Genomic DNA, 21,201 nt, shown 5'->3' with positions numbered 1-21,201 from the left:
GAAAAATAGAGATATATTTCTAAAGCATTGATCTTATTATTATTCAATTGATCTACAAGAACAAGCTCAACCACTATTTGGACCAATATATAGCTAATTGTAAAATGAATTGGTTGCACTAAAAAAGTACATTAATAAGAACTTTGCTAAGAACTTTAAATGCTATTCAAAATCTCTATCAAGAGCTCGTATCTTATTTGTGAAGAAAAAAGATGGATCTTTATAGATGTACATAGACTATTAAGGACTTAACAAGATCACCATTAAGAATAGATATCTCCTACCTTTGATTTTAGAACTTCTTGACTAACTCAATCAAGCAAAGATCTATATAAAGATAGATCTACAAAGAGTATATAACCTAGTCCATATTAAAGAAAGAGATGAGTGGAAGACTACTTTTTGAATCAAATATGGATATTTCAAATATAATGTCATGCCTTTTGGACTCATAAATGCACCAACTACTTTTCAATATCTCATGAATGATGTTTTTTATAAGTTTCATGATAATTTTGTTATCTGTAATTTAGACAATATTCTAATCTACTCTAAGAACATAGAAGAATATGAACTTCATGTTTGTCATGTATTATAAAAATATAGAAATGCATGATTATATACAAAGATGGAAAAAAATATATTGTATTTTACTCAGATTGATTTTTTAAAATATACCATTTTTAACAAAAGATTAATGATTGATCTTAAAAAAGTCCAGACTATTATGGATTGGAAGGTTTCAAAAAAAATCAAAGATGTGCAATTTTTTTTAAGATTTTTTAATTATTATCAAATCTTTATTAAAAAAAATTTAAAGTTGTGATGTCATACTATAATTATTTTTAGTATGTGAAAATCAACTAAAATATATAATATATTTATAAATATTGATATATATTAGAATGGTTAGTAAATTAATTTAAAGAGAATTGATGTAAGAAAATTTATTTTGAGGTTTATCTATTTTGATTACAATATTTAATTTATATAGAATTTAGATATTTAATATGAAATCTAATAAAAAGATTAGAGCTCAAAGATGAAACTTAAATCTCTAAGAAGCTTATTTGAAAAGATGAAAAGAAGGTATGGATGGATGAAGGAAAGGAATGACAATCTTTATCCCTACTGATCAAAAGCTATATCAAATAGGCTTTCAAGAGGCTATTTGTGACTATGATAAGGGTTTTGCCAAATTTACAAGATGTATTTGAGAATAAATATATATATATATATATATATATATATGGGCTACAATTTATATACAAATTTTAGACTATGTGGAGTTAGAATGATGAAGTTATAGTCGTTTAAAGTTAAGGTATTTTTTAAGACATACTATTGATCTTTTGAAAATACAAGGAATTATATAATATTTTTGAAAGATCAAGAGATGCGGCTACAAGAGTGATTTCAAAAGCTATATTTCTTGTAAAAGAATTGCTATATTTGAAATTTATATGAAAGAGTTATAGAGCATTGAAGGCAACATATACAATTCAAAGGCAATAAGTAAGTTGTATTGTTGATAATAATGGTTAGAGCCCTATCTTGAGTTTTTGGATGAATTTTTTATTCAATATTTTCAAAGATATATATTATTAGGTAAAAAAGTTATATATCAAAATTTTATGGTATTTAAATAATTAATTTGTGAGATATGAAAAAAATTACACATGGATATATATATAAGCAAGGGTTTGAAGCTACTCTTAGGATTTTGGCAATATCTCAAGATTTGTAACATATTTGCAATTGAAATTTGTTTCAGTAGTTGTTTAAAATACATTAATACATCATATAAAATTTTAATTTATTTGGAAGGTCAAATTGTAAAATATAATCTATTGAAGTTTGGAAAAAATTCATCTTAAGGATATATAAGGATTTAGAATATTTTTATCACATTTTGGATGTTCTTTGGTACTTAAGACTTATGTATAGATATAATTATCTTTGTAGGAATAAATTCATATATATAAACTTGATTCTTTTCTATCTTGAGACTTGATTGAGTAATTAGTAATAGCCAAAAGTTCAATACTTCTTAAAACAAATTCTTTTTACTTAAATATATTGACACTTTCACTTGAAGCACCTTAAGGTGCTAAATTTTTCAACAAGTCAAGATAGAGGATCAAATTGTAGGATTTGCATTACTAAGTGGAATAGATACCCATATTTTTTCAAGACATTTGCTCAATTTATAAAAGAGAGGCAATAAGTGCATAGGAAGGATAGAAATACCACCAAAGCTTTAAAAGTAGTGGTAGATAAAGTTAGAAGGTTTCATAGTAAAGACATTCATAAATTCTTGAGGATTTATACATGTGAAATGGAGATGCATTAAGTTTTAGAAATGAAGATGATGACTACCTTTGATTTAGAAGTGATACTAAAAATCAAAGAAAGGATGCAAGAGTTCCATATTGAGGCTATGTAATGGAAGAAATTTGAAGAACTCTTAAAAGATGAATTTTTTGAGAAAGATTCTAAGAGAATGACAAAATAGACCTTTTTGAAGTCAATTGAGTAAAGGCCTTGGAATCAAATGGCTCCAAATGAACTAATTAAGGAATTTGAGACTAAATTTAGATAATTGTAATGATAATAGAAGCAGCTCTTAGAAACAAGAAAAATTAGATTATTCTATTAAGCAACTAATGAATACTTGGAGGACAAGCTGCTCTTTTATCTACTAGATAAGAGATCTGTGAATGGTTTTATTAATAATTAAAAGTTAGTAAAAGAGACAATGGGGCTTTTGACTAAGCAACAAAAGATTAAGACTAGTGATTTAATATTAAGCCTAGAGCTAGTGCCTACATCCCAAAATTTAGTATCACTTCAAAAAGTGATTGAGACTATCAAGGATGACACTCTTCAAGAGTTGATTAAGTGCATATAAAATTTGAGGGTAGAAATGATTAAATTGAAGAAATCTCAAATAGTAAGTTCATCAAAGACAATTAAAGGCTTAAAGAGATTTGTGGAGAGATGCATGTGGTGTAACAATCCAAATCACAAGCATGGTGAAAGTGATAGTTACAAGACTACAATCAAGGATGGTATTGTATATTTCAAGGAGGATAGAATAAGACACAAAATTAAATGAATCTTTGAAGATTAATTTTAGAAAGGATGGTATAAAAAAATTGGTGAAAGTAAAAACACTAAAGAGTAATGCCATATAAAAGAAAGAAGCTGAGTCTTATTCTATTATAGTTGAACAAAAAATATTTACAACTAATTTTTTATCAACTACAAAAGCTATGATGAAGAGAGTAAAAGCTATTAGAAAAATATTTGGATGAAATGATCTAATTGATGCTATTAGCATTAAAGCATTTTTATGTAGAAAAAAATATGATAATAATTTGCATAATGCTATGATTAAAGAAAAAAGAGATAGAACTATTCATAAGGAAGATATTGTTGAATTTGAAAACAAAAGGAGATTTTCAAGGAAAAAAGAAGCTTCTAAGGAGAAGAGATCAGAGAAGATGCCTTATTCTACTCATCTTGGTGGTGCATCATTATCAAAAGAGTAATAAGAAAGGGACAAAGAGAAAGAGAAAGATGACATAAATAAACCTAAAGATAAGAATCCTACTTACAAGCTTCAATTTGACATTAAGACATCTATAAATATAAAAAATATTTTAGAAGAAAAGATCTTAGATGCCAAAATTGAATTTACTCTAAGAAAGATTCTTAGTATAGTTAAAAAAGATTTCTATTAGTTGATAATCAATGTGATAAAGAAGAAGAGATAAATGATAGTTGAAGTGATTATTGTAGAAGCATTGAATAAATGTGTAACTATGGATGAAAAAAAAGAGATAAGGTGGGTATTTGGATAATTTGCAATGCCAAAAACTGAAAGTAAGATTCATATAGAGGACAAGGATTCATGTAAACATGTTGAAGCTACAAAAGAGCATAAAATAGAATGTATATTTTTAGAATATATAGAAATAAAGAAGTTTGTACAAGAAAAATATATAAGTACTTATTTTAAATATGATAATAATGGAATGGAAAGTAGTAGCTATTTAGTTTTTTTATTAGGCTAGAGCTACTGCAAAGACATATGTGATGTTAGAAAAATTTAAAGATTCAATTTTGGCCTTAGTTGATTATGGATCTGAAATCAATATCATGTCAAGGTAGATATACAAGAAGAACAAGTAGCTAATTGATATCAATCATGATAGAGTAATAAGAGCTATAAACAATCAAGAAGGTGATTTATATGGAGCTTATTCAACTATAAAGTCTAAGATTGGAGACGTGAAAGTGGAACAAAATTTCTTTGTATAAAACTCTACTACATATCTAATAATACTTATTCAATCTTATATTACAACTGTTAGAATGAAGACTAGAGTCTCAGATGATGATTCACATTATGCAAAGGTTTGTAATTGGAATGGGAGAAAAACTGTGTAATTTATTACTAAAAAACCTATTTATGAAAGATACAAAGAACAATTAAGAAGAATACCTTTGGAGCTAAGAAACAACTCTATGGATTTTTAGAGAGTACTTTTTTAGCATGGAGATATATGGATGCAAATGAATCATGTGTAAATTTTAATATAGATAATATGAGTTTAGCTTTTTAAACTTGACTAATAATAGATTTATGAGAATCAAAATGATTAAAGATTTAGATTCTATAGATAAAAATAGTATAAAGAAAGAAAAAATAATAAATTTAAAAAATAGATTTAGTTTCAAATAGTGAAGTCATAATTGGAATAATAGAAGAAGTAGGTTTAGAAGATGATTTGATAAAAATTCTAAAAAAAATAGCTATAAACATAAATAAAGATGTTGTAGTAGAAATACACTCAAGAGAGTCTTATGAAGAGTTAAAAAAGATGGTAGCAAATGGTGGGCTTACTACAAGCTATAAGTTGAAATATGAGGCTAAAATTCAAATTAAATATAAAACTGTGGTAAGAAAGATAAAATTTGACCGACTCAATTACCAATTGATACTATAAAATATATCAAGTAGGCAATTAAAAAGCCAAGTTTAAGAGAAAAGTGCAAAATTAGATATTAGTTTATTGAAGAATCATTAACTAAGATGAAGATTGGAAAGGGTGATTTCTTTACATCAATAGAGGAAAATATATTTTGAAAAATGCTTATTGAATATGATAAGCCATTTGCCTTAATTTCTAATAAAATTAAATGTATAAATTCTAGTATTGTAGTACCTATGATAATCTTTACAGTGTCACATATTTCATGGAATTTAAAGTCTATATTTGTCTCAAGAACTTTGTTTCCAAAATTAATAGAATTATTAAAAAAAAATATGAAGATGGATATTTTAGAATCTTTAATTGCTTCCTATTCTAATAGATGGCTCATAGTATTCAAGAAATCAAGGGCATTGAGGTTCATTCAAGATATGTAAATTACAATAAAGTAATTATTTAAAATATAAGATCAAGTCCTATAGTAGATGAAGTAGCTGAGCAATTTGCAAGTCATGCCATTTATTCTATTAAAAATATATATTTGAGATATGATAAATTTCAATTGACTAAAGAGAGTAGAAATTTAACCACCATGAAGACTCTCTTAGATTTAATGAGGACGTGTACCACCTCAAGGTCCAACCAATTCAATAGCTCGTTGTCATGATGTAATACGACTATATAGTGAAATTGTAATCAAAGTTGAATTTCTAATTAATATCTAATTATCTTAGTTCAATTATAATTTGAGGTATCTAAACATAGATTTTATAAAAACCTCTTAGGTTATTTTTTTATCTTAATAGTTAGTAGATTAAAGGTTAGTTAGTAATTTTACCTTCTAGATTGTAGAGACTCTTCTACTACCTTAGAAAGACCATAAATTAATAAAATCAGGTTAGAAGAGGTATATAATTAGTATATTTGATACTAGAATTAAGTTAAGAGTAGATTTGGGCTAAAAGAAACCTTAGGATAGGTTAGATTGATACTAGGGGGTCAACCGTTTGTGAGACAGGGTCGAAATCAGACCTCTAGCCACTAAAATGATAGCCTAGGATAAAGAGAGAGGCATTTGAAGATCGGAGGTTAGGATTTGAGAGCTAGATTGAAGTTCTTATCAAAGACATAAGAATTTTTTTGAGAGGATTTTGGAGGACTTAGCAATCATTGTTCAAAGTCAGGGTTTGTATCAGTGATTTGGGTTTTATATAATATAATTAGGACTAGCAATTTTGGCTAGTTCGTGCAATTGGTGTGACATCTATGGTTGAAAACTTGAGGCTGTTTGGATTATTATGTGTGCTAAGTGTTTACAAAATTTTGTGGTCATCTAATGGCGTCGTTTAGAGATATTTAATTTTTAGTACAAGAGGGTTTTAGATGGTGGTAGTTTGAGGTTGGATAGGGTTTCTATGATATTTGAAGATCTATTTGTCGGATTAAGGTAAAAATTAGCATGGTATTGAAGGACTTAAAGATCAAGCTATACACCAATTTTGAAATAAAGTCAATGGTTAGAAAGGGAGAAATCATTGCTGGGATTTTTGCTTCACTTTTCAAGTTGACAGCCGAGGGACATTAGTACAATTTGTGGAGGTTTTCTCACAATCTGTAAGTTGGATTGGACTCAAAATTCTTGAGCATATAGAAGACTTATATTTATAACTTCATTCAAAATTCCACATCAAGTGGATAGTTGGATTGGATGTTATAGCTTGTTAAAACTCACTTATTAAGATTGGACTCACAAGAAAAATCTAAATTACTTAAATATGAAAGTAATAAGGTAATTGGAATTTATGTATAGTTAAGACTACTAAGAAGAGTGTTTTAAGCAATTTTGAATTAAAATTCAGATTATATTCTTCTCGTATGGCCAAAATCTATTAGGATTTTCTTGGCTACTTGTGAAACTTAATCTCACCTTCCACAGTTAGGTGCCTGGTACATTCCAGAGTAAAACAACACGTAATACAACATTGTATGCAAAATGTTATGAACCAAATATTAAAAAAAAATTACCTAAAAAAATTATTCTATTTTTGAATGATATAACTATAAAAGAAGATAGGAAAGAAGACAAAGATGAAATCATAGGAGTTGAAGGTTGCAAAAAAAAATTCAAGATACATATTAAAGATGTAGCTAGGATATTAGAGAAATTGGAGTCAATTAATCTCACATTATCTTTAGAGAAATCAAGCTTTGGAGTTGATGAGATTTTAGTGATGGAACACATATGTAGCAAGTATGGTAGAAAATCAAAATTTGATGAAATTGATGCAATATCTAAGATGAAGGCTTGTAAAAGTATTATAAAAGCCAGAAGGTTTTAGAAGCATGTTTATTTTATCACATTAGGATGCCTTACTTTATTCAAATCTCAGAGCTATTGTATAAGTTTTTAAGAAAGGATAAAATATTTATTTGAAAAGAAGAACAAAAGATATCTAAGGAAAATCTAAAAAATAATGTTGAATTCACCACTTGTACTTAGATAAGTGGATTATTAATGTGAAAGATGAATGGTTGTAATAATGGATACAAGTTCTATAGCAATTAGATGAACTATTGGATAAGGTGATGTAGAAAGGAGACGATTTGCTATAAGATTTGGAGCTAGGATTCTTATAGATATGCAAAGGACTTATCCACAAGTTAAAAGAGAACTTTGAGGAGCAATCACCACTCTAAAGGCTGAGAGGAATTATTTGATTGGAGCAAGTATGGTTTTAGAAACAAATTTTTTGCCATAACTTAGAATGATAAATAACTATATTATTCCAAACATTATCATGCTAAGATGGATAGCCTATACAAGAACATTGAATCTTAATGTTGAATATATTATTGGTAAAAAAAAATTTGTGGTAGATATATTGACTACAACTAAGTATACCTTTGAAGAGGAGATAATGGTATATGAAAGAGGTGAAGATTAAGAAAAGAAGAGCTATAAAAATTTATTTTTTATTAATAGAATGGATTTTAGTGATAAAGTTAAAAATTTCTGTGAAGGTTTGGATGAAGGCAAATTAAAAGATATTAGAATTTATTTGAGCACAATGAAAAAGCAAGAAGGATGGCTAGATAAAACCTTTAAAGATATTAGATATTAATCCAATAGTTATCTACTTAAAGATAGATTTTTATAAAAGAAGCCAAATAGAGGTGAAAAAATTCTATTGATGATAGTAGAAGACATTAAAACTAAATTTAAAGTTTTAAAAGAATATCATAATATATTTTGGATAAGAAATAGAGGAATTTAGACTATATATACAAAGATTAAGGAAAGGTATTGGTAGAAGGGCTGATACAAAGATATAGAAGATTTTGTGAACTCATGCATAGAGTTTCAATTATAATCTAAGGTTATCTATAAACATGGATTATATCCTACTTATCCACCTTTTATACATTTCTAATAAATAATTGATTTAATAGCTATACCATCAAGATTTTGGAATATGAAATATTTGATTTTGGTAAGAAATAAATTATCAAATTATATTAAAAGAAGGATTTTGAGAACTAAGACTATAGAAGCAATATACAAATTTATACTAGAAGACATCTTTAGCAATTATAGTAGCATTAGAAAGATGAAAGTTCATAGAAGAGAATTGGATGTTGTTGAAGCAAGAATTTTTTTAATAAGTATAGAATTCAACTAAAATTGACTATTTCTTATAATCCTGAAGCTAATTGAAAGAGTGAAAGGAATCATCTTTTTATCATTTATTCATTAATTAAGGCATATAAAGATAAGCCAATTTAATGGTCTAAATTTATTCCATTTGCTTCATAAGCTGATAGAACTACTCATAGTACTATCACTAGTTATATGCTTATAGAATTAATGTTAGGACAAAAACCTATGACACCAACTGAAAAAACCTATGTTATATAAATGTTTCTATCTTAAAAAGATAATATTAATTTAAAAAAATATTATTAAAACTTTAGATCCAATAGTTGAGAAGGTTACCTAAAGACCTTCAAATTATAGCTGAGAGATTAAAAGAAGCAAGATTCAAAAAAAAATGATAAAACTCATAGATTGATGCCTAAGCCTATAGAGATTGAAGATTAGGTTCTAATTTATGATAGTAGCTTTAAACATCAGCATAGTATTATAAAGAAATTTATAAAAAAAATAATTTAGATAATATGTGGTAGTTACAATCTATAATAATGCCACATATATCTTTTGTGATAGAATTAGATAGAGTTAACATTAGAATTTTAGTAGCAAGGAAGATGATGAAGGCTTTCAAGAAAAGTAATAGGCAATTCAAAATAGAAGATCTTGAAGAATTTTTATTTCAATATTTGGACCAAAAATATGAAGTAAAATAACCTATGAGTGATTCAAAAAAATCTCAAGATGAGTAGGAGTTGTACATGGTGCATATTAAAGGATGTACACATTTGGAGAAGGTGGATGCCAAACTGTAATTATTTCTTGTATATAAAAATTAGCTAAAAGATATTATATATTTATAAATATTGATGTGTATTAGAATCATTGGTAGGATAATTTTAAAAAATTTGATTTAAAAAAATAAATTTTATCTATTTTTATTATAATATTTAAATTATATAAAATTTAGATATTTAATAAAAAATTAAAAAGAAAGATTAGGACTCAAAGATGAAGATCTAAACCTCTAAGAAGCTTATTTAGAGAGATAAAAGCAAAGTATAGATGGATGAAAATAAGGAGTGAGGATCTTCATCCCTACTGATTGAAAGTTATGCTCAATGGGCTCTCAAGGGATTGCATGCAACCATAACAAGGATTTTGGCAACTTCAAAAGAAGAATTGTATGACAGTTTTGGAAAATTGAAAGATGCAATTGCAATGGTGATTTGAAGACCTACGTCTTTCGTAAAAGAATTGCTATATTTGAAGTTTATATGAAGGAATTATAGAGTGTTGAAGGCAGCTCATATAATTCAAAGGCAATAAGTGAGTTGTTTTATTAATAATAATAGTTGAAATCATATCTTGAGTTTTTGAATAAATATTTTGAATTTTTTATATATAGCTTATTAGGTTAAAAATCTATATATAAAATAATTATAGTATTTAAATACTTAATTCGTGAGATATAAAAAAATTACATATATAGGGATTTGAAGCTATTATTAGGATTTTGGCAATATTTCAAAATTTTTAATGTATTTGCAATTGAAATTTGTTTTGGTAGTTGTTTAAAGTATATCAATACTTCATATAAAATTTTAGTTTATTTAGAAAGTCCAATTATAAAATATGATCTATTGAAGTTTGAAAAAAATTCATCTTAAGGATATATAAGGATTTAGAATATTTTTATCACATTTTGGATATTTTTTGGTACTTAAGACTTGTGTATTGATGTAATTATCTTTGTAGGAAAAAATTCATATATATAAACTTCGTGCCTTTTTATCTTGAGACTTGATTGAGCAATTGTCATGGATATACTCATGTAAGCTAGTAATTACATATACAAACAGGTAGAAGTAAGTAAAAGTAGGTAAAAATAAGTTAATTCTATAGTATTTAATATAGAAGCTTCTTAGAAGCTTCATAGACGCTGCTTTGACTTCATAGGTGTCTTTAATTGACTTTTAGGATTAGAAACGTGGTCAACAAGTTGGCCATGTGCCACACATGTTGTTAGCTTGAAGATCAAGCTAGCTATATGGCCCACACATAGAAAAACTCACCTTGTAAATCATGGCATGTATCCTACAAAGTCAACACATATTAGAGGTCCTATAGAACATCGCCACGTAGCCTCTAGTTAGATAGTATATATAGAGACAAGAGTGAAGCCTTCTTCACTCTTATCAACTCTTTTTTTGCTTCTAGTCTAGTTTCAAGGGTCTCTAGTTTTCTTGTCTTTTGGCAATAGCCATTCTAGTTTCTCTTTCAATATACATACTTATTTATTTATACCTTTCTTTGAGTGAAGGCTCACTTGTCTTGATTGTTATTCTATCGAATTCTTGTCTTTGACAGATTGACAAGAGTACACCTATAATATCAGAGCTTTGTCTAATCTTGATTAAGAGTGGATTATCCTTTTTTCTTGATAAGATATAACCATAATAGAAGTTGCGGATTACCTTCTTCTAAACTCATATTGTCCTTAGTATTTTCTTTGTTTTCAAGTCCTCTCTTCTATTTGTCTTGAGCGATATTAGACATCTTCTCTTTTTTAAGTGTTACTATGGTAGAACTTATTGAAATGAAGAGTGCAATGGCACAAATTCAAGAGCAATTGACGGGGTTAATGCTTGCGAGGCATCAACTTAATTTACCACCACAAAGAGCAAGAAGATTGGCAAGAAGTGAAGATATAGGAATGGTTGGAGCTGCTTCAACATCTGCACCAAATCATGTCCTTTCTCCTATGGTGGAACGCCCTTCCAGTATTAGAGAACCAAGAATTACCCTACCCGAGAAGTTTGATGGCACCAGATCCAAGTTTCAAGGATTTATCAATCAAGTGCAACTTATGATTGAACTTCAACCCCAAAGCTATCTAACTCCAGGATCTCATGTTAGATTCATTGATACACTTCTTATAAATTCAGCACTATCATAGTTTTCATTTTTTCTTGAAAAACGAGATCCAATATTGTATAATCTAGAGGCTTTTCTGGTGGAGTTTCGATCCATGTATGGAGAACATGATGCAATTAGTGTTGCAACCAATAAGATCCGTATTTTATGACAAAGCAATCGATCAATAATGTTGTATGCTTCACAATTTTGACAACTTGCAACTGATATCAAGTGGGATGTTGCTACACTTATTAGCCAATTTCTCTATGGATTACAATACGAGGTAAAAAAATTTAATTCTCAACTTATCTGATCCTCAAACATTGAGTCAAGCAATTGACTTTGCTGTGAAGTGCAATAATCGCCTTTTTAAATTCCGATCTGAGAACCGTACAAGTGGACCTCAACGTTACTATAATTCAATGGCAACACCAACACCTCTTCAACACATACTTTTGGAAGTAGAGGATATGCAAATTGATGCAATATGTTTCAAACCTCTTACTAAGCAAGAAAAGACTCATCGTCGTCGAGAAAGATTATGTTTATATTGTGGAGAACCAAAGCACACTGCTCAACATTATCAAAAGAAATGACGCAACCATAAAATGAGGAGTATGGCTATGAAAGAAGACAATATGTCAAAAAAACAGTTTGTCCAGCAATAATAGGGACCGTGCGGTTGGAACCTTGTATAACATCTAGTAAAGGTCCTATTCTCTCTTCAGTGCCCTCTCCTTGTTTTACATTAAATATTACTTTCGGACCTAAACATTACAAAGTCTCTGCCATGTTAGATTCGAGAGCCTCAACGTGTTTTTTAGATGAAGAATTTACTAAAAGACATAGCATATCTTTAATAAAGAAAACTAAACCTATTCATGTAGAAGTCATAGATGGTCGTCCATTGTCTTCTAGAGATATTACTCACGAAATCCCTCCTATAGAAGTAATAATTAATGGTAATAATAATTTTGTAGTATTTAATATCATTAGATCTCCCTCTAATGCAGTCATTTTAGATTTATCGTGGTTAAAAAAATACAACCCCTCAAATAGATTGAATTTCTTGAACTCTTACTTTTTCTAAAAGTATAACTAACAATGTGGTTAATCAAGTAGAGAGTCATAAGTTCAGTTCAATTAAACCCGTATTTATAGGTATAAAAGTTTTTTTACATGCTGCTAAGAAAGAACCACCATATATTATTTATGCCACACATGTTTCTACTCGTGGAAAGACTTCAAGTGGCATTCCAAGCCAATATTAAGAATTTTAAGATGTATTCGGAAAAAAAATGCGGATACACTCCCGGAACATCATCCCTATGATTGCTCAATTGACCTTCAAGAAGGAGCAAAACCGCCATTTGGACCAATCTATAGTTTATCACAAAATGAGTTGACTGAACTCAAGGAGTATATTGAAGAAAATCTTATCAAGAATTTCATACGCCATTCTAAATCTCCGGCAGGAGTTCCAATTCTATTTGTGAAGAAAAAAGATAGATCATTGCGGATGTGTGTTGATTATTAAGGACTCAATAAGATTACCATCAAGAACAAGTATCCACTACCTTTAATATCTTGACTTCTTGATCAGCTGAATCAAGCTAAGATCTATACAAAAATAGATCTCAAGGGAGCATACAATCTACTACGCATCAAAAAAAGAGATGAATGGAAGATTGCATTTTGAACTAGGTATGGACATTTTGAATACAACGTCATGCCTTTTGGACTTACAAATGCACCAACAGCTTTTCAACATTTAATGAATGATATTTTTCGAGAGTTTTTGGACGATTTTGTGGTCTGTTATCTAGACAACATCTTCATCTATTCTAAGAATCGAGAAGAACATGAACTTCATGTTCGTCATGTGTTACAAAAATTAAGAGATACAAGACTCTATGCCAAGATAGAAAAGTGTATATTCTACACTATTCAAGTCGATTGCTTAGGTTATATCATTTCAAATGATGGACTTATGATAGATCCTAAGAAAGTTCAAACTATTATAGATTGGAAGATCCCAAAAAAGCTAAGAAATGTCCAATGTTTTTTGAGATTTGCCAACTACTATTGGATCTTCATCATAGACTTCTCTCAAGTTGTAGCTCCACTTACACGTTTGACTTGTAAAGACAAACTCCAATGGAATCAAGAAGCAGAAGTTGCTTTTGAATCTTTGAAGACAACGTTTGTTTCAGCACCAATCTTGTATCGTATTGATTTTTTCAAAGCATTCTTTTTAGAAACAGATGCATCAGACTTTGCTTAAGGTGCAGTTTTATCACAAATGGGAACAGATGACAAACTTCATCCAGTAGCCTTTCATTCAAGAAAATTCTCAGCAGCAGAAATCAACTATGAGATCCACGACAAAGAACTTCTTGCAATTGTAGATTCTTTTCAAGAATGGCATCATTATTTAGAAGGCGCTTCCAATCCAATCACCGTGTATATGAATCACAAGAACCTCAAGTATTTTATGTCAACACGCATATTAAATCATCATCTAGCTCGTTGAAGCATATTTTTATCAAGATTTGAGTTCATCATCACTTATCGGCCAGAAAAACAACAAGGTTTGTTCGATGCCTTGTCTAGACGTTCTTATCTTGCACCAAAAGAAGGAGATGCAGCTTTTGAGCAATAAAGAATGGTTCTCTTGAAGCCAAAGCAATTTCATCTTCGAGCAATTAAATCAACATTGACTGTTGATTTAACTTTTCTTAAATAAATCCAGTTAAGTATGTCTTCATACCCTCTTGTTCATGATATCAAGAATAATTCTTCTAAATCTCATGATCCCTCTAAATTTGAATTCAAGAACAACCTACTCTATTTCGAAGGACGCCTATATGTTCCAGAAAGAGAAGCACGTTTACGTTGTCGTGTTGTAACACGAGTATACCGTGATAATATAAAGAAAGGGGACTTTTATTAATGTTCAGTTACCTCGAATATTGGTAGCAACGACCAACTTCAGTGCAAATACTAAGAGGCCAGGGTCAGTCACCCTGTTACAATCAGTCGGGGCATACTGAAATGCTTCGTTCGATTCCAATAACGGGAGTCAGCAGAAAGAGAAAGGACCAATTCAACGATAGGTGAACCTGGTTCGAAGAGCCAATTGGATCCAATTTCAAGACATCCAATCCAGATCCTATTCTGGGCCTATTACCCCATATGAGACCTGACTTGTTTGGGCAATCCAATGCGGACCAATTACGGGAACATCCAGATCTTATTACGGGCCTCAGCCAATATGAGACCTAAATTGGTCGGGCGACTCAATGTGGTTCCTATTACGGGGGTTCCGATTCCGTTTCAGGTTGTTCCATCCTTTGTGCCTTTCCGAGAACGTCCTTTTGGTAAAAGGATCTCTTAAAGGTAAAAAATAGAGGAGAAAGCTCTGACGGCGGGAGCCAATTTCGGATCCAAGACGGAAGATTGAAGAAATTCAGAGGCTAGGGTTTGAAAGAGGAGAGAATTAGGATTAAAGGAGAGGATAGGTTAAGAAATGAAGGGGAGAGAATAGGTTTTTTTTGAAGGTTCTAAGAGCTAGCTTCATGCTTTGTGGCGAGGAAAAAAGACAGAGAATTGGGGTTTTTTTTTCTTCATAGGGTTTTGGGAAGCCTGAGACAATTGTTGCTGAAGTCAGTGTTGTAATGGTGAATCGGGATTTTAATGAAGCGGGTATGATTACTCTTGACTGTTTTATGAAATCGAGTTACATCTGTGATGAAGAATTAAAAGGGTGTCTATAGGATTGAATATGCGGAGTGAATGAAATTTATTGGGTTAATCTAACGAGACAGTCAGTGGATACAAGATCGTAAGTATAAAGCGGTGTCGTATGGCGTGATTTGCTATCTGGGAATACACTAGTTATTTAGCTGTAGAGAGTGTACCTTAAACCTTTGTATGATTCTTTTCTTGGCTTCCAAAACTCCTTTATTTTTGTAAAAAACTCCAAATATAACAAAATCCCTTCAAAACACATTTTTCCTGCGAAGGGTTTTCTCGCCTGGAACTTTAGAAAATCATAACTATTGATCTAACCGTTCAGTTTGTTTCAAATTTACAAGATAGGTAGAATTTACTCTTAACTTGTACCACAAAAAACATTAACTGCAAACTCACTCCCAATCTTTTGGCATCTAAGAAACCCTACCAGACACTCCAAACCCTAATTTACAAGCATCCAAAAACTATTTTCCTTATATCTCAAAAATCTGAACTCCAAATGTCATGAAACTTATGCTCAAAGTTTACTAACATGAAATTACACGTTCCTTGAAATTTTGAGCCAAAACCCCATAAAATTGCTCAAGATATAGCTCAAGAGACAGACACTAGTAAATCGGTTTACTTACTAGCCTTAGATTGCATGTGCTAACTTCAAAATCCAATAACTCCTTCATTCCAACTTAGAATCCAGTAAAAAGTATGTGAAAAGTATAGTTGCAAAAGTGCTCTCTCCAGTCGCAGTCGCCGATCCTCAATTGCTGTCCGTACGCGTGCGTTGTGCCTAAAAGAGTGACAATAGGTCCAAAACTAACACCTTAACTTTGAGCGCCTATAACTTCTTCATAAAAACCCCAAATGACAAAAAACTCGTACTTAAACCTTAACCAAAAACCTAAACCTTCTGATCCTAGTCTTCAAAGTTCGAATGGCCTCGCAAAACTAACCCTAATCCCTAATATGGCCTCGGGCTGCCTCCTCAAAGCCCATTGGTTATGATTTTTGACCAATAGGAATGGAGATTTTTATTTTTCATCTCCATTCATCTATATTGGTGCCCTAATTCCTCCCTTTGCTACCAAAATCCTTCTTCAATCCTTTTTCTTATAAGATTTACATAATGTATGCTCTAAACACCAAATAAAAGAATCAAAATAAGTTTTTAAATGTCACCAATTTCTAACAAAGGTGACTCTAAATATTTAGAAGTTACTATCAACCAAAACCAATCTTAAAAGCCACTATCAAAAAGAAATTTAAGTTATACAAATTCTATAGTAATCTTTTTAAACAACCTCTTCTCAAAACAATAATCAAATTATATCCTACAACTAAATAAAATCTACTAACATGGCTCTTACCATGTTACTTAATAAAATATATATTAAGTACATAATTATATTATTTTCATATAATAGCCGAACCACAACACGACGGCGGTATCGAAGATTAGCACTTTGGGTTGTTCGGGGTTCTCTGTAACGTCTAGAGACCTACCGGCTGGGGCAAAAAGGATTTTGGCGAGCAATCGAAGGACATCCGTATAGATTTACGATATATTTTTGCAGTTGTTTATATTCTAATAGTCAAAAACCGATAAACTGCTTGAATATTAGTAAATCTCCATACTACCTTCTATAGCCAGACGCCCGACGCATTCTCAAGCAAGAAAGCACATAATACGACATAAATTGGTGAACCCGATGTGAAAGCTTGAGGTGGAAGGTATTCGATTTCGTTTGATTTTATTTTTATTTTTATGGAGAACGAAAATAAAAATTTTGAAGGATCTTTGGGAGGAGTTTCTGGTGGGGGTTCTTCTAAAGGACAAGGTATGTACATGGATCTGTCTATTGCTAGTATGTTTCAAGCCTTCTCATTATCAATGCAGCAATAGCAAAGCAATGATCGAAAGGAAGCTTTGGCAACCACAGCATTACAAGCAGTGGTCAATAAAATTGATCAATTTGATGGAAGGAATATTTCAAGGTATTTAAGATGTTATGTTCGTGAAATGGAATTAAATCGGGTTTCTGAGAAGAAAATGGTTGAATTATTTGGACTTGCCACGATACCGGAGATAAGAGACCATATTACATCTATTACAGATCGTTATGGAAATTCATGGGAGGTTTTTTCACATGCATTGAAAGACGAATATTTCTTGGAAGATGCTGATCGTGTTACTAAGAAGTTGTTTCTGGAATGGATTGAATGGCCCAATAAGAATTTGTAAGCAACAGAGCTACTAAGGGAATTTGAGAGGCAGTACTCTCAATTATCGAAGGTAGAAAAATTGACATTGAAACCGAACAAAGTTGATCTATTTCTTCAAGCTGCTGATGGAGAATTGCAAGGGAAATTAGAACTCCTTCGTGAAGATAAAGAAGAAGATGAAGGATTGACAACAAAGTGGAAGAACGTTGAAGATGCGGTGGGGTTGCTTACAAAAAGAGAAAGGAGGAAGGATAGGAGCAATATTCCAAAAACAGTACAAGTACCTAAAGCTCCAGTACGTACAACACCACCAACAATGCCTACAGTTCAACCTTCGACATCCTTATCAAAAAAAGCAGATATGGGGATGGAAGAAATTATACGAGGAATGCGAGATCTTCAAATGAAATTGGCAAGACTTAAAGAAAATACTTCTACAAAAAATTCGAAGAATGTTTCAAAACAAAGATATGTACAAAGATGCATTTGGTGTGATGACGCTTCACATACTAGAAAAGATTGCAATGAATTTAATAATATGATACGGCAAGGAATTATTTGCTAGAAAGATGAGAAGATAGCATTAAAAGATAGGGAGGAGCTTCTTCAAACCAATTTTGGCAAGAGAGGAATGAGAGCATTGGTTCAAGATTACTTAAAAGAGCATGAAACAGCAGCACGAGAAAGTGCAAGTTATGGTCCTAGAGTAGATGATGACCTTGGTGGAAGTATGGAAACTAGTGAGTTTTGGGCTTCTTCCATTTCTACAATGCAAGAAGAGAAATTACCTCGAGAAGCGTTATTGAAGACTGCAGCTACAATACAAGGTGCAACAGGTTGGGAGGATCCTGTTGAATCTCTTTCAGTTCATGCATATATTGCTAAGAGCCAACATGAAGCTTTGATGGAAGAAAAGAGACAAGGAAATTTTGATGATACGAGAGAAGGAAATTCTTCTAAGAGGCAAACTCGAGGAGACAAGGCTCGGGAGGCAGCTTTACAAGAATTACTTGTAAAGGATACATCAGCATCATTGGAAGAAAAAACAAGGGAGACAAAAGATAAGGGCAAAATAATTGCTTATAAGCTACTTTCTGACATTGAAGCGGCAACAAATTTGAAAGGGATGTTGGAAGAACGTATATTAAACGCTAAGGTAGAATTCACATTAAAAAAAGTCTTGGGAATTACAAAGAAGGAATTTCATGATGTTATCATTGACAACATTAAGCGAAAGAGGCAATTAATGGGTGAAATTGGAATGAGTCATGCTATTGATGCAAGAATATATAGAGATGAAGAAGAGGTTGATATTGGTTACAAGCAACTAAAAAATGAAAAGAATGGGTATAATCAACGAGTACATTTCGAAGATTATAGTGATAAGGAAATGGAAACTTTGAGTCATTATACTCGAAAGCATTGGGCAAAGGCAACTACTAAGGTATTGGTGAAAGTAGGAGATATAGAAGAACCAATTGTTTCTTTAGTTGACCATAGTTCTGAAATAAATCTCATGTCTAAAGATCTTTATAAGAAGAAAAAATGGCCAATTGATATGGAACATGGATGGACAATACGAGCAGCTAATAACACACGGGGCGAATTATATAGAACTTGTTCAGATGTCAAAATTTGGATTGGAGATGTTGCGACGGAGTAATATTTCTTTGTTCAAGATACAACGTCTTATCCGTTGATTTTAGGACAATCTTATATTACGACAACACGAATGGAAACAAAAGTACTTGACGATGGTTCTGCTTATGCAAGGGTAGGTTTTCGTATTACGTGCTTTCCTGCTCGAGAACGCATTGGGCGTCTGGCTGTAGAAGGTAGTATGGAGATTCGCCAATATTCAAATAGTCTATCGGTTTTTGACTGTTGGAATTTAAACGACCGCAAGAATACACCGTAAATCTATATGGATGCCCTTCGACTGCTCACCGAAGTCCTTTTTACCCCAGCCGATAGGTCTCTAGACGTTACAGAGAACCCCGAACAATCCAAACTGCTAATCTTCGATACCGCTTTGTACTCACGATCTTGTATCCACTGACTGTCTTATTAGATTAACCCAATAAATTTCATTCACTCCGCATACTCAATCCTATAGACACCCTTTTAATTCTTCAATCACAAACGTAACTCGATTTCACAAAACAGTCAAGAGTAATCAAATCCACTTCATTAAAAATCTGGATTCACCATTACAACATTGACTTCAGTAATGATTGCCTCAGTCTTCCCAAAACCCTATGAAGAAAAAAAAAAAAAACCCAATTCTCCATCTTTTTTCCCCGCTTAGAAGCATGAAGCTAGCTCTCCGATCCCTCCAAAAAAAAAAACTCTCTCCCCCTCTCATTTCTTAACCTTAATTTTGAATTTCTTCAATCATCCGTCTTGGATCCAAAATTGGCTCCCACCGTCAAAGCTTGGATCCAAAATTGGCTCTCGCCATCAGAGCTTTCTCCTTCGTTTTATCTTTAAGAGATCTTTTTACCAAAAAGACGTTCTCGGAACGGCACAAAGGACGGAACAGCCTAAAACGAAATCGGAGCCCCGTAATCGGGACCACATTGAGTCGCCCGACCAATTCAGGTCTCATATTGGGTAATAGTCCAGTAGTAAGATCTAGATGTTCCCGTAATTGGATCAAATTGGTCCTTCGCATCAGATTGGCAAAGGCCCATAGTAAGACCTGGATTTTCTCGTAATTAGAGTGCATTGGATTGCCCGACCAATTCAGGTCTCATATTGTGTAAGAGGACCCGGATTGGATGTCTTGAAATTCGATCCAATTGCCTCTTTGAACCAGGCTCACCCGTCGTTGAATTGGTCCTTTTCCTTTTTTGCTAACTCCCATTACTGGAATCAAATGGAGCATTTCAGTATGCCCCGGCTGACTGTAACGGGGTGACTGACCCTGGCCTTCCAGTATTTGCACTGGAAGTGGTCGTTGCCCCCAATATTTGAGGTAATCAAATATTAATGAAAGTCCTCTTTCTTTATATTTTCACAGTATACTCGTGTTACAACACGACAACATAGCGAAGATGGGAAGAAAGCTGTAAAATTTCTAACAGTACCTCCTAACCATGAACGAAATCGAAATAGGTTGAGGGAGAAACCATTGCCAAAGATTGTTGAAGGATTTAAGGATTTTGGGAAGGTACCACTGTAAAGGGAGATTATGGAGGTACAAAAGAGGAGGTACTCTCGCGAGATGAAGGTGCCTTTGATGCGAGTTTTATTGATATTTTGGAGAATGGAAATATTATGTATAAGAAAGTTGATGATTTTAAAAGAAAAGAAAGAAAAAGATTATATGATATTGAAGGAGAATTACGTAAGTTAAGTATGCAGCAAGAAGATGAAAGTGATTTGGATAATGAAGGTGACGAAGACGAACTAGACAAAGACGTAGAGAATATATTCTAAATCAAAAAGCAATTGGATAAATTAGTGCATACCAGAGGATGCACAGGTTCAGAGGGGGTGGATGTCATGTTGTAACACGAATATACCGGGAATATATAAAGAAATGGGACTTTTATTAATGTTCAATTACCTCGAATATTGGGAGCAACGACCAACTCCAGTGCAAATACTGAGAGGCCAGGGTCAGTCACCCCGTTACAGTCAGCCGAGGCATACTAA

The sequence above is a fragment of the Physcomitrium patens genome, chromosome 12 (genome assembly GCF_059467195.1).
Source record: "Physcomitrium patens ecotype Gransden chromosome 12, ASM5946719v1, whole genome shotgun sequence".
In the NCBI taxonomy this organism is placed as follows: Eukaryota; Viridiplantae; Streptophyta; class Bryopsida; order Funariales; family Funariaceae; genus Physcomitrium; species Physcomitrium patens.
The sequence above is the reverse complement of the archived record's forward strand: the minus strand, read 5'-3'. Positions refer to the sequence as shown.